Below are 14,628 nucleotides of genomic sequence, written 5' to 3'. Positions count from 1 at the left end.
TTCTGACCATTCACTGGCCATTCTTGGTTTAGGCGTCAAATTTAAAACTTATTGTTACCAGTGCGTACATATTGACACACATACCCACTAACTCATTAAGCTAGGAAAAGTTCTAGCAGAAATGTGTATGGGGAAAACCTGTCATGGTAACAATGACACCAGTTTTTCTGCCTTGATTGTGGTATAGATAGGACAAATAATTTTTAGTTGTCTGAAGAAGACTTGTATATTGACCTGGGCATGGTAATCTTATATCGTATCTCCATCTTCAACACCTTATGCCAATCTTAAACTCTCATTTACAACCCTAGATAAAGCTGGCTTTTGCCTTTGTACAAACAGAATTTCTGTCTACATCAAGTGGGCTTAATCAACAGTAATGTGCAGTCACAGGTTTATCAACCTGTAGTATCATCTCCATAGATACAATGTACTGTATATCCCCCTTTGTATTTTTATGATTGCCTATAGCTAGTCCTTTGATTCGGCAACACTTAAAGATACAAATTTCATTCAGTCTGACCCCAATGGATAAAAATGGACTTTTCACAGACTATAGGAGATAGACAGAATCTTGAATGCTTAAAACACTGGTGCCATATTGAATGATTTTGGTGCTTCAAAATTTCATTGATATCGTAATAATATATTGTTATTCAAGTATATGATTGGCAGTGGTAGCAGTGACACTGCGGAGAAAATATGCCTGTAGAAGCAAAGGCGATATGTTCAAGAAAATGCTCATTTTTGCTATAAAAAGGTTAAAGTTGAATACCTATATCCAGCAATGGAGGTAATCTGTGTAGTTCCTCTACTTCATGATCCACAATAATGTATGTCCCTAGCCACGGCAGAGAACAGAGGGGTTTAAATTCTAAGGATAAACCAGTGTACTTGTCGTACACACGACGGTAAAAGTGTTCATTCTGGAGCTTGACATCATTATAAATGGCTGTTCTCTGCAATTATATGTACCTCAATATCCATGACCTGTATGGTCAAGTAAATGTATTCTGCGAGTTGTAAGTATGTCTAGGTGAAGATATTCCATGGCATTATTGCTCCACATACTTAAATGAATTGCTTGACTGGAAGACTTGTCCAATACTCGATACAAATAAGTCGTGTTGGTATTAAGTTAAAATTTGACAGACGTTCACTTCATTCGATGTCGCATCGTCCAGATTATGATCACATTTGTGAGGGTCAATCATTGCGCAGAAATATACACTCCAGCACACATATGTAAATTTGCCATTTCTCGTTACTTAGTTTCCTTTTGTGAAGGCCATTCCCCGATACTAATACTGATAATACCACCAGCTACTAACACAGGTCTATTGCCTCAAGGCGACAATATTGCTAGAATCTTGAAATCTACACTTTCTTCGTAGAGGAAACTTAACAACTCATAGTAGGTTATTTTCGCCTTCTGAATAACATGTTATCGATGGGTAGGTTATCGCAAACACTCACTGACAACATCTGTACCTCTGGCGATTGCTTATTTTCATTCTCTGTCTCCGGCATTTTATTAGACTGGTCTTTGGTTTCCTAGGGAGGCGAGTAAAGCAATTGTAAAATGCAATAGTGAGAACATTAGTAAATATTGACTGTAATGTTTGTTACAAAACGTTTTGAAATGACGAAATTAATAATGCACTGCAAAAAGCATAACTAGAAAAAGCCGAAACCATTGCAGCTCGATAACTGAATGAATTGAGGGAATCGTTATGATCATAGAATGGTATTCTTTGCAACTGTAATCTCTCATGTTGGCACTGGTCTTTGAAAAGAAAAAAAAAAAAAACGTTACGTTCACTGCTTCAGAGCAAGGTGAATACTCTTTGTCACATCAGACACTCGGAGTTATCAATTTAATCATTGAGCACCAAAGTCTATTTTTGTCCCCTAGATAAAATAAACCCCTGTCAACTTTTCTCATACTGTTGCCAAAATTGTGAAGAAAACCTTTAGTTCATGATATGTCACGTCTATTTTGGCCAAAATTATAAAAAAAAAATACAGAAAAATTCATAATATTGGCAAAAGTTTGCAATAACATTTTTAAGGGAGAAAATTACAGCGCTAAAACAGTTAAACTTCAAACGATTAACCCTGTCGGACTAACATGTGGTGTTGTGAAAAGACATATTCTGCTGCATATCCCCATCAACCATTGTTGAAACTTAGGTGTTCATATCAACGAGATTTTGTCTATGGTGTAATGGAGACAAAATGCCAGGAACGCAAACAAATTATCTCAACTTTATCCCAAATTCTACACTTGGCTCTTCTAAGTATTTTCCTGCGCTCCCACCTCAGTGTTCAGTCCACAAGGACCGGATTTTTGGGTAGTTGAGAACGGCGACACCAAACGATGCGTCAATTGTCCATTGATTTGAAACAGATACTAGCACACTATTAAAAGTGTATGTTATGTTTTATATGTAAAATAGCAAAATCACCATTTTTGGTCGAAAATGAAAAGAAATGCGTTGAGACAACACGATAATTTAGAGTATCTATTAGCCCCACTGTCCCTCAAACAACGGCCATACATGAACGCTATCGCGTATATGTCCCTACGCTCTAAGCTGAGATTGTATTGTATGCATTACACGTCAGCGATGAGTGCTATGCTTGCGACCGTTGCGATCGGTACGATGATATGACATGTATCCATGGTCAAGTTCAAGTGACTTAAATGACTACAAAGCTGATGTTTTCTATGTTGTTATGAACAAGGGTCCGGCATACACAGGTGCAAAACATTTCGGTCAATGGGGCATAACACTAAAACAAAAATGACCAACTTCACCTGTTTGTAAGCGCTAGCGTTCCCGGGACAAGGATCCGCTCAGCCCGTACCCTATCCTGTCAATCGACCCAAGCTTTGTACTTAGCCGGCGGTTATCTGTTTATATAATTTATCTAATGTAAGCCTAGGACATCCATGTGAAATGTACATGTGGTCCAATTTTGATATATTGTAGTCTAATCTTGAACTGCTGACCATTTATACTATATTAAATCAGAGACAAACAGAAAAAATGCTCACATGCCGGCTATCCCATGTAACGCCGGGAACACACGGAGGTTGTATACAACTCATTGCCGGCCAACTTCAAGAATCATGTCTCATTTTTCTCCATTCTCCTCTAAGAAACCCGAGACAATTTAACTGACAGTATTATACTATTACAAACCAGTCTTTTTGATGGACTGTGTATACACTTAAGTTTTCGATTTCATAAACAAAATTCAGATCTTTCCGTTCAAGTGACGTAGTTTCTCTTAAAGCTCAACCAACAACTTGACAAGGCTCAAATTATGATGATCGTTCTTTCTCATATGTCGCTGTAGCAGCAGTTATAGCTCTCGTACGTTGCGACGGAAAAATATCCTTTTCCGTTGCAAGATTGCAATCCATATTCGTCCGCGAAAAACAAGAGCTACGACTGCACAGATGAAGTCTTCCTTGTGGAAAAGACTTTCTAGTCATAATCGTTAAGCATCAAGTACTGAAGTTTTAAAATCTTGACTAAAGACCTGCTTCTTTGAAAAAGCATTGTCATGCGACACTGTGTAAAGCGGCAGTGAAAATTTTCTTTATGCTTTGTCTGGAAAACTTTGGTGATTGTGCTCAGCTCACATCTTAAGTTGTACTAAAAAAAGCGTTTAGGACCGATTACAAACTGTTTTACTTTTTGGGTGTTTCGGATTAAGTGGAATAGCGATTCTGACCATTCACTGGCCATTCTTGGTTTAGGCGTCAAATTTAAAACTTATTGTTATCAGTGCGTACATATTGACACACACACCCACTAACTCATTAAGCTAGGAAAAGCTCTTGCAGAAATGTGTATGGGGAAAACCTGTCATGGTTACAATGACACCAGTTTTTCTGCATTGATTGTGGTATAGATAGGACAAATAATTATTAGTTGTCTGAACAAGACTTGTATATTAACCTGGGCATGGTAATCTTATATCGTATCTCCATCTTCAACACCTTATGCCAATCTTAAACTCTCATTTACAACCCTAGATAAAGCTGGCTTTTGCCTTTGTACAAACAGAATTTCTGTCTACATCAAGTGGGCTTAATCAACAGTAATGTGCAGTCACAGGTGTATCAACCTGTAGTATCATCTCCATAAATACAATGTACTGTATATCCCCCTTGTATTTTTATGATTGCCTAGAGCTAGTACTTTGATTCGGCAACACTTAAAGATACAAATTTCATTCAATCTGACCCTCATGGATAAAAATGGACTTTTCACAGACTATAGGAGATAGACAGAATCTTGAATGCTTAAAACACTGGTGCCATATTGAATGATTTTGGTGCTTCGAAATTTCATTGATATCGTAATAATATATTTGTTATTCAAGTATATGATTGGCAATGGTAGTAATGAGACTGCGGAGCAAATATGCCTGTAGAAGCAAAGGCGATGTGTTCAAGAAAATGCTCATTTTTGCTTTAAAAAGGTTTGAAGTTGAATACCTTTATCCAGCAATGGAAGTAATCTGTGTAGTTCCTCTACTTCATGATCCACAATAATGTATGTCCCTAGCCACGGCAGAGAACAGAGGGGTTTAAATTCTAAGGATAAACAGTGTGCTTGTCGTACACACGACGGTAAAAGTGTTCATTCTTGAGCTTGACATCATTGTAAATGGCTGTTCTCTGCAATTACATGTACCTCAATATCTATGACCTGGCTGGTCAAGTAAATGTACTCTACGAGTTGTAAGTATGTCTGGGCGAAATATTCCACTGCATTATTGCTCTACGATACTTTACTGGATTGCTTGGCTGGAAGACTTGTTCAATAATCCATAAAATAAGTCTGTTGGTGTTAAGTTAAAATTTGACAGACGTTCACTTCATTCGGTGTCGCATCTTCCAGATTATGATCACCTTTGTGAGGGTCAATCATTGGGCAGTTTCATTGTAAACCATAAGGTGTTTGGAACAGACTTACTGCATGAAAACCCAATAATTCAGATAAATTCACATTAATGAGTTGCCTGTATTATAGTATAATACACGTGAATTCACATGAATCCACATGAATACAGGCTTGCTGAATACAAAAAAAAATGGATTCTTGACTGTATTCATCTGTATATGCACTCTTCAGCTAAAATACAGGCAATGATCCATGTTAATACAGTAAGTATTATAGGGTTTTTATGCAGTGACTTTGATCTGCATGTAACATCGGCTGTGCTATTTCTTACCATAAAAGTTATTCTACTGTCCTTCGATTTCAAAGCATCAAGATTTTATGTTCCTGTGGTATGGGTTTAGCTTTAGCATCCCGAATGTAAACTCATTGTATTAAGATATTTTAGTGGCATAAGGAACAAAGCCCCAACTTTATTTATGTTTCGCACTTCTGAATCGTTACGCCATGACATGGTTATTTACAGATTAAACAATGACTTGCGAAAATGTCAACTTACAGACTAAAAGCACGATTGCGCATGTAAAACATGGGACATGTTGCTCTCGCAACAGTAAAGGGTTGCAATAAAAGTACATGGTGTAAGCTTTTGAACAATTAATGCAGAAGTGAAGTACGTGTCTTAACCAGCGTTAAATGCAATTCGACTCGGTTCAGACTCAGTTTGCCGAAAGTAATGACACCAACAGACATCAAGCACCTTCACAGTTATAGTCGAGATTAATAAACTCTTGCTTCATGGCAGTATACTTTGTTTTCAATACTTATATTAAAAGAGCTTTGGAATCTTAATCTAGCAAGATGAGTGTAGGTAAGTGTTACCATTACAATACAATTGTAAAGTTTGCATTATAACAGTGCTTTTACCCTCAACACATGTCACAATTTAATCATGATAAACAGGTTCGAATTTGACGTATTTAAACATTATTTTTTTTTTGAAACATCGAAATAGTTTTAACTTATAAGGGTTTTATTTCAATAATATTTGTAATTGTTGTAAACCCGAAAATACACTCAGTTTTAGCTTGTTTACACAGAAATTATTATTATTATTATTATTATTATTATTATTATTATTATTATTATTATTATTATTATTATTATTATTATTATTATTATTATTATTATTATTATTATTATTATTATTACAAGTTTAGGGGCTATAAGTATTATATAGAAATGTAATAACACTAGTTCATTCAAGCTCTGGGAATTCTGAAAAAGAGGTGTTGTTTATTTTAATTTTGTCAAAAGGGGTGACTTCTAATTGTTGTACGTGCAGCGCAGAATTATACATAATACTGTACGGAGAGAGGGACATCATTAGGCCAAGGAGTAATTAAATGCTTTTCGGAAAAGTGACACTAAGCAGTTTAAAGCGATACCCAGCAGGCCCAGACTTTTAACTTGTGTGCGAACTTTATGGATACACATTCAATCGGAAGCCACAGAACAGCACCACAAACGGCAAAAATTAGAGAGGCACCTTTTTCATCATATAGGCAGAAATCAATGTATTATTGCCTTATGTGTATTGTACGGTGATTGTTTTAACAGCACAATGGCAAATTAACTGTAATGTTATTAAAAATTACTTCAAACCATAACATAAATGATCAAAACAGGCACGTGCATATAGAATAAAACATTTTTCTTTTATTTCTTGAAGTGACAAGACTCAAATAAATTACATGTACCGATAACAAAGTTTCGGGCAAACATCTTTTACAAACTCTCTGAATATCAAAAGTAACTTATCCCACAAAGTTGCATTTTAAAAAAGGGACAAATAAAGAGCTAAACAAAAAATATAGGAACGAAAAGGAAAGGTACACAGAAACTGAAAAAATACAAATTGAAATGATCAAATACCTTTATTTTAAATACAATCTGAAAAATACAGACAAAATTAAAAAATGAGAAATACTTGAAATCAAATGGACACCTGCAACTTCCAGGGTCGTTGTATTCTGTAAATAGATAAGCAAAACAAGGTTATTTACATCTGTACTTGTTAGTATATATACTAAATCATAATGAAAGCATTTAGAAGTATTTCATTCTTATTTTCATGCTAAAAATTTAACTTTTCCAATGATATTTCATGTAAGATAAAACTGAAGGAAGTTTCATTTGAACATGTGAAAACATCCTAAAATGGTAAGTTTACATTTAATTCATCATTACATATACAGGACTTACCATAAAGATGACTTTTCAAACATCAATTTTAAATTGAACAAGTCGTTGATGGCACAGTCCCACTTGTTCATTGGTACTTTAATTAAAAGTCCTCAGAGAGGATAGAGTCCTCTTCATTAATTAGGTCTATGATAAAAATACTGTGATACAGATGGCGCTAAATGGCCAAAAATGAGTTCCACGGTGGTGAAAACATAAAACCAATGTAGGCCGCCATCCTAATTACAAAATGTCATTAAATGAGTCAATTAGTAATGAATCAACAGGATGTTGCCGAACATTTTTGCATACTATCCTAACACTAATAGATTATCACCGGTACCATATTTCATAAAGTTTGATGCAGCATTTACAAACTATGAGATCAACATCTGTACCGAGTTTCATCAAATTTTGACGCAGTATTTGTGGATATAAACTCTAATTAGGAAAGTTCATTAATAAGCAATTACAATTAATTAAAATGACACTGATAAATGCCTTTTTTGTTAAAGCAATGTAAGCTTAACATGTGTACCAAGTTTCATGAAATCTGATGCAGTATTTCTCGACATATCAGTCTAATTATGAAACTTAGGTAATTGACATGATACTGCTACATGCCGTTCGACAAATCAATGTGCATATGTATGACATAGGTCAATGTCCTTATACCAACTTTGAATGATACTGGTGGAAAGATGTCTGAGTTATGGCTCTGTACATGAAAAGATCGTAACAAAATGGCAGCCATGCAGCCATATTTAATCTTACTGTCTAAAAAATCTATATGCATATGTATGACATAAGTCAATGTCCATGTTCCAACTTTGAATAAAATCGGTTGAGACTTGCCAGAGTTATGGCTTTCGACATGAAAAAAAAACCATAACAAATGGCCGCCATGTGGTCATATTGGATCATATCGTAAAACAAATCGACATACATATGTATAACATGAGTCAATGTCCTTGTAACAACTTTGAATAACATCGGTTGAGATATGATTGAGTAATTGCTCCGTACATGAAAAAATTGTAACAACATGATGGCATGGTAGCCATATCGAGTTCATATGTATGACATAGGTCAAAGTCCTTGTACAAAGTTTGAATAAAAGCCATTTAGACGGGCCTGAGTTATGGCTAAGGACATAAAAAAAAATTGTAACAAAATGGCTGCCATGCGGCCATATTGGATCATATCAAGAAACAAATTGACATGCATATGTATGACATAGGTCAATGTCCTTGTACCAACTTTGAATAAAATCAGTTGAGATATGCCTGAGTTATGGCTCCGTACATGACAAAATTGTAATAAGATTGCCGCATGGCAGCCATATTGGATAATGTTGTGAAACAAATTGATGTGCATATGTATGATGAAGGTCAATGTCCTTGTACTAACTTTCAATAAAATCGGTTGAAACATGTCGGAGTTATGGCTCTGTACATAAAAAAATTGTAATAAAATGGCCGCATGGCGGCCACATTGGATCATGCATATGTATATATATTGGACATGCATATGTATGACATATCAAGTAATCCTTGTACCAAGTTTGAATGAAACCGCTCCATGTATCTCTGAGATATCTGCGTGAACAGACGGATGCATGGACGGACAAACGCACACACTGACACACGCTCGGACATGACCAAACCTATAAGTACCCCTGGACGGTATCTTGGGGACTAAAAATACAAGCATCAATTTAGTAAAAATATGATTCATAGAAAGAACCAGATTTCAATGTTTTTATTTACATATTGGTTTGTTATTGACTTAATTAATTTGTTCTTTACATGTTTATTTTATCATGATTTATCTTTACTTTTATCACTATGGCCATCATTATTTCACGTTGCTTATTTGGTTCTGTATGAACCCCTTTGTGTTTTTGCACTTTCACATGACTTGAATTGGTCATCACATGATGCTCCCTTACCATAAGTTCTAATTTCTTTAAACCATTATAGCCAGGTACTTTACTATACCGGTCCATTCCCTTCCTAATCTCATGATGGATACTCTCTACACAGTTCTGTGAGGAAACCAAAGCCAACCCCTGTGTTTTCAATCTGAGGGATGACATGATCTTCTAACATATGCATTTTGGGGGGGGGGGGGGGTACACTTTCATTAGGAAAGTGTTCTCTGTAATATGCCATTAAATGTGATATGTTTGAACTGAGAATGCTAATATATTCATCTGACATTCTATTGCTTGTACTCTAAAGATTATGGCAGGCTGCAAATTTTGAAAATATTGGCTTATACAGACCACAAATGTGTGTGCAGCCTGTTCATTCAGCTATGGGCATATTCTTGCTGTGGTCCTGATGATGCTCTTGCACAACGTGTGAATGTTTTCTTCCTGAAACACAAAAAATAAAAAAAGGATATGATAACTTTCTTTCAAAAAAGCAAACAGAGTTGTTTCACTGAAAGTAGGTCAAAATAATGTAGACGAAATACATCTTCTGTAGTATATATATAACACACAATAAATCTGACACTGAAAGCTTGATGACAAGCAGAATACTGAACCTTTTAATGACTTTAGCAACAAAACAGTGTACAGTTGTAAAACACATACTTTACAGCACTTGTTCACATGATTTCCGATGAATGCCTGCCCGTGGTAAGAATGACGTCCAACACTAAATGACTGCAGAGCTTGGTCAATACCGCAGACTACAAAACCACATTGTTTTGGCAGTTTCGCTTTTACGTCTGTAGCTTCAGATATCTAAGAAAACAAAGATAAACACTGTGTTGTCTGGAAATGACTGCACTACAAATGTGCACAAGCCAAAATTCTGAAAATGCAGCATAGACATGACTGTGCACTTGAGATTGACAATGTTATTGCTTATCATCACAAAAATGATCTTACTTCTGGTATCATATGCCATTTTCAAAGATAAAGGAGACCCTCTGAGATCTCAGGTTGCTAGACAGGTTATCTGTGGGTGTTCTCACATGATACAGGAAATTTAACACCATGCTAAACAAACATTACATGTTTATTTAACATGGCAACTATTCCAGTTTGATAAAAAGTTTGACTTGGCTAGCAACTCACTGCCACTGAAATTAATTGTGTCTCACAAGATTTCAATATTATCACAAAATCATGTATTTTTATTTTGTTAATGTAGTATGGTCTTCTATTCATAAATACTAACATTCCTGTCAGCTTCTTCACTGAGTTCCTGCACTTTCTCCTGGGCTTTTTAACTTTGCCCAAGGTCATTAGTGGCGGTCTGCCATCATCTTCACTTTTGTCGTCATCATCATCATCATTGTCACAGTCATCATCAGAAAGGAGAGCCTTTTCAACACTATCAGCCAAGGTCTTAGCTTCTTCTTGGAGTTCTTTCGCTTCACACTGTAATGTCTCGACTTGTTTCAACATGGCTACATATGTGTCAAATCCAGCAGGCTTCAGCACGGGTTCATCAATGTCATCATCTCTCTCCAGAGTCGTGATGATCTGATATCCAGTACTGCACAGCTAGCTTCCATCATGGTGAAAAACTTTTAAAACAAGCCAGGACTGATGTGCAACCCTGGGACTGCAACCTGTGATAAAATATAAGGGTTAGCACATGTATCTTTTACTTTTAATGTATGACAATATCTTGTAACTTTCATACCTACCTATTTATGAAGAAAACACTACATACAAATATACAACAACTAGATTGATCACAAATGCTGACATATGTGCTGGCTTCATTGTCAACTTGTTTTCGCATATAGCTTCACTAATAAACTTCTATTTGTGCACACCATTATGGACATAGTGGCATGCATACATGTAGATAGGTCACAGTGTGGTCTGTTGAACTGTTCAGAGAAAGGTAAAGTGAACTGATTGAAACAGAACAGAGCTATATGTTTAGTTGGTCAATGGAAGCAAACAACATAGTGGATTGAATTGATTAGTACATACTCTGTGCAGTGGTACATTGAAAAGTGGCTTTCTGACACTATTGTAGTGCTGCATGGCATGCCTTAGGTTTCCACCTGTTGAAAGAAATTCACTGTGACATTTTCTGATATCATCAAGGGTTCTCTTCTTCATTGATGACAATGGTTGTTCCTCCTTCGGCAACTGTGCTTGTTCCTTGCTGATCAATCAGCATACGCAAAAATATTTCCCTAAAATATTTCAATGTGAGGAAGACAAGGAACAAAAACTGACATAATTACTTAAAAACCTTAGTAGGTATAGACATGACTGGTGTTCATGAAGTCAATTTGATGTGCATGTGTGAACTCTTGGAGAGGATACCTGTAATATGCAAACTTATCAATTTAAATATTTATTTCAAAGAAATTCATGGTTACTACATTTTGCATTGCCAGTATACATATTAATACTATGTGTAAGAATTAAATTGAGAAATAAACACAAGAATTTCTACAGAGGAAAACAATCATTTGTCAATAGCTTGCAAATATTTATCAAGATCTGACCCACTGTGTACCCCTTCCTTTAAATTTATCTGACTAATCAATGTTAGCTGTGAATGTCTTAAGTCAACGAAAAACTACAACAAATTATCATAATTGTGTTCTACAGCATATCATACACAATGCATGCTGATTATTAACAGTCGCACATATTGCAAACTGATAGGTCAAGGACGTACACATATAAATCATAGGTAAAACTGAAGTGTACACAATAAACTGCCTGTCCTGTCAGTGCCTCAACTTTTCTTACGTATAAATCATAGCATGCAAGTATACATTTCATACCATTTGGTCCAGACAATCCATAACTCTTGGCCAGATACTCATAATCTCCCATCATCCGTGCTAATAGTCTCTTGTCCCCGAAATAAATCAAAGTGGAATGTAAGACAATTGTCCACACCATTCTAAATGAATGCCCATGTTTCTACACATCAATGCATTTTGTACATGCAAGAAAACAACTTTGCCTTTTGTACTATTTAATGTAGGTATCATATTTATGCTCCATAAGTTTGGTCAGATTTGCACATTGTTTTTCAGATTTTTGGATCAGCAGTATAATGCATGTATTAAACTTGGATAACCAATATGTATGTATCTTAAGTTCCAAATATTGTACCAAAATAGATATATGGTACAATCTGTTCATTGTTTAGTAAAACACAGTATGCATGTTTAGACTTACTTCCACTTTGTGCCATCCAGTTTGTCTACCTGACCTCTGTTAACAGCTAAAGCTATTTCTAAATTGTAATAGGAATCAGGTGCTGCAAATGTACTCCAAATCACTGTATTATCTGCTACATTTGGATTACTGGTGTTAGCAACTTGGTAAACCATTCTCAGGGTTCCCTGACCCTTGTCCCCACCTAACTTTATCCAAATTTCACTGGTAGGTATTGTACCATGCCGGGTAAGTTTGCTAGACCTGAAGACAAATATGAACAAGATGCAAAAACAACAGTAACACATATATTCAGTAATATGTGATAACAAGATTACTTATCCACATTCTTTCTCTACATGATCATAATAGAGTTTGCACACAATCCCAAAAGTCTGACTGCAAGCCTGCTGTCCCAATATTAATACTCATGAGCTTATATAAGAGCATATAAGAACAATCTAGAACTTTTATTGACATGCTAATTACTGTTCTAAAATTCTCTCTCTTACACAACTAATTAAATTTCCAGAAAATTCCAACATGACTTAATAAATTCATGGTTGTGAGGTCAAGAAGGACAGTGACCTTGATGAGTGTGGGGAAAATGACCTGCATAACATACCTCATTTCCAATATTCACATGCCATGCCTTGAAGTAACGCCGTAATTTCCTCTTGGCAGCCCATGTTGTTCCCATAGCAACTTCCAAATGAAGGCCAGCACCTGGAGGTATGTCAGGAGTGAGTCCCAAGATCTGGAGGATTTTCCTTCTTGTCCTTTTGTTGGTGTCTCACTTCCTCTCACTCAGCTGCAGCATCGCATCACCACCACTGACAATGTCTCTCCTCTGACTTAACTGCAACACCCTCTGACGTCTTGTCCTAGTGCTAGCTTCTGAGGTTGTTTTTCATGGCTTTGGTGTATATGTTAAACACAATGGCTGAAAAAAATCACACAAAAAATTGAAAAACCAAATTTATCTTTCAAAAGTATATGTGGGTGATAAATTCATGAAATTGGACTAGCTCATTACTTGATGAAATTAATTTGTTGAACCACTACCAGGTCACACATGTACTACAAAACCAAATAAACGTTATTACAAATACAAATTTACAAATTATCATATTCCATGATAGCTTTATCAGAAGAATTTACTCCAAAATCTAACTGTATATTGATATGTGGGTATAGATCAGCAAGAGTAATGCTGGTAAAAAACTCACCTGGCCCTTGGTTTTAACCTTTATCAAACTATCATCACTTCTGTTTGCTTCTATTTTTTTCTTGACAAGTGTTGTTGCCATTTCTTCATACTGTAGCAGCATATGCACCGCTGATACATTCTGCAACACAATTTCTGCGGCCTTCACTGCACATATATTGTTCTGCCTATCCCTTGATGTTTCATCATTTGATGTCTCGGTATTGATTGTGTAAGGAATGGGGACTGGAGCATGGTGGCTTCTGATGGGAAATGGGCTCACTGACGAGAAGCAGTGGTCTCTAGCAATGGACTGGTAAACACACCGTTTCGTGTTGTGTTGCAGATCTTGCAGTGGCACAACTGACTTACAACCGACATTCCCATAATCACATGTGACTGTGGCATTTGATAGCATGTTTGCAAAGGCAATGGGGGGACTTACAAGAGATTCACACATAATAGAGAGACGGCACACAGGACAGGATGAAGAAACTTGCAACCACTGACACAAACATTCCGCACAAAACACATGTGGTCCATCACACAAAAGTTGTATTGGTCCATCTATTATGTCTTTGCAAATGGGACACTCCATTTCTTCAAGAGATCATTGAACCTCTGTCTCTACAAGGGAATGAATCTTCTCATCGTTTTTCTTGCCTCTGTTTTACAGCTGCTGTTAGATTTGTACTGCCATGAGTTTCACTCTGTAGTTTCCCCGTCTTTCCTGTCTCCTTGCCAGTGATACCAGAAATGTCACTGCCTTGGTATTGACTTGGTCTGCCCCTGTTTTTACTGTCTTTCTTTTTCTTTCCTGCCTTACACAATGCATCACACACCGCACATCTCCATACTCTACAGTGTCTGGACCATTTCACTACGTGTGTCCCTGGCCGATAGGTTTTGTTATTGCTTTCTGCCTGCTGCCATGAAGCAATGACTCTCTTACAGAGACAACAAAAATTGGACGGGTGAACATCAGAATGTCTTCACTAAAACTGTACTCTGAAACAATTCTTTAACTCCACGATAAAATTGGAGCATGGATAGCTTGTGCCATTTATTTTCCGTGCACAAATACGACACCGGTTTTT

The 14,628-nt window shown here is 36.3% G+C and overlaps 1 long non-coding RNA gene across 1 annotated transcript; it reads right to left on the bottom strand.

The window, feature by feature from the left end:
- Positions 1-10,675: 10,675 nt before the first annotated feature.
- Positions 10,676-12,001, bottom strand: LOC139127506 (uncharacterized). Its single transcript, XR_011551032.1, has 3 exons — positions 11,943-12,001; positions 11,131-11,339; positions 10,676-10,757 (listed from the first exon to the last, which is right to left on the bottom strand). It is a non-coding gene; the product is annotated as an uncharacterized lncRNA (long non-coding RNA).
- Between the last annotated feature and the right edge of the window lie 2,627 nt (positions 12,002-14,628).

Source organism: Ptychodera flava, unplaced genomic scaffold, assembly GCF_041260155.1.
Source record: "Ptychodera flava strain L36383 unplaced genomic scaffold, AS_Pfla_20210202 Scaffold_32__1_contigs__length_2955704_pilon, whole genome shotgun sequence".
NCBI lineage: Eukaryota > Metazoa > Hemichordata > Enteropneusta > Ptychoderidae > Ptychodera > Ptychodera flava.
Note: the sequence above shows the minus strand (reverse complement) of the source record. Positions and strands in the feature narration are given on the sequence as shown.